Below are 879 nucleotides of genomic sequence, written 5' to 3'. Positions count from 1 at the left end.
TTCTACGCGCTCGTCTAACGGAGGCGCCGATCCGTTTTACAGAGAGAAATGGACAGGGACCATAGGGAGCAACGCGATCACGATAATCTGAGTGAGAAGGAACCGGACTGCAAAGTTGGAATGGCTTTCTGCAGCCTCTCCCACCATCGCGATCATACGCCGGATGCCGATGCAGAGGTTCATTGCTTGTCATAACATTTCCCATTCAATGATTACGCGGCGTGTATGAGAAAATAACAATTGGCGTTTATCGAGAAATTAATAATTAATATAATTACGATACAAATTGTTTATTATTTTCACGATAATTATTATTCCATGAGAAACGCTGAGAGGCATTGAGTTAGTACTCTGAAGTAGTCTTCTGAAGATAATTAAAAATTAATAATATTAATGATTTTCAAATTATTTCTATGATAATCATTTATTTGTAATCAATAAACCAATAAGCCGGTTGTTATTTCTTTTATCATTATTATATATATATATATATTAAATAGATTAAGGAATTATTATGGAAATAGATTAATGGGGGGAGGGGAGGGGAGAGAAGTAATAATTTCTTTATAAAAGCCAGTTTTAAAATTCTTGTCGTGTTGCAGAGAGACATGGACATCGACCCGGCTGATCACATCGAGAACTTGCACGACGACAAGTCTGAGAAATTAGGAAGGAATTTTCATAATATAGGACATCATCCAGCCATGGTAAATATTAATCCGGAGCTGATAACTTTTTTTGTAACATTGATTTCATTAAATATTGAATTTGTTTTTTTGCAGAGAGATGTAGATAGGGATCAAAATAATCACGTTGACATGCATGATGACAAGATGGACCTCAAGATAGGAAGAGACTTTCGTAATCTCGGCCATCTTC

General features: G+C 35.9%; 1 protein-coding gene across 9 annotated transcripts in view; it reads left to right on the top strand.

Annotated features, from left to right (window-relative positions):
* LOC108686995 (orphan steroid hormone receptor 2-like) overlaps window positions 1–879 on the top strand; it is a 26774-nt gene that overhangs the window by 22635 nt on the left and 3260 nt on the right. The gene's annotated exons all lie outside the window — the stretch shown is intronic.

Source organism: Atta colombica, unplaced genomic scaffold (genome assembly GCF_001594045.1).
Source record: "Atta colombica isolate Treedump-2 unplaced genomic scaffold, Acol1.0 scaffold198, whole genome shotgun sequence".
Classification (NCBI taxonomy): Eukaryota; Metazoa; Arthropoda; class Insecta; order Hymenoptera; family Formicidae; genus Atta; species Atta colombica.
Note: the sequence above shows the minus strand (reverse complement) of the source record. Positions and strands in the feature narration are given on the sequence as shown.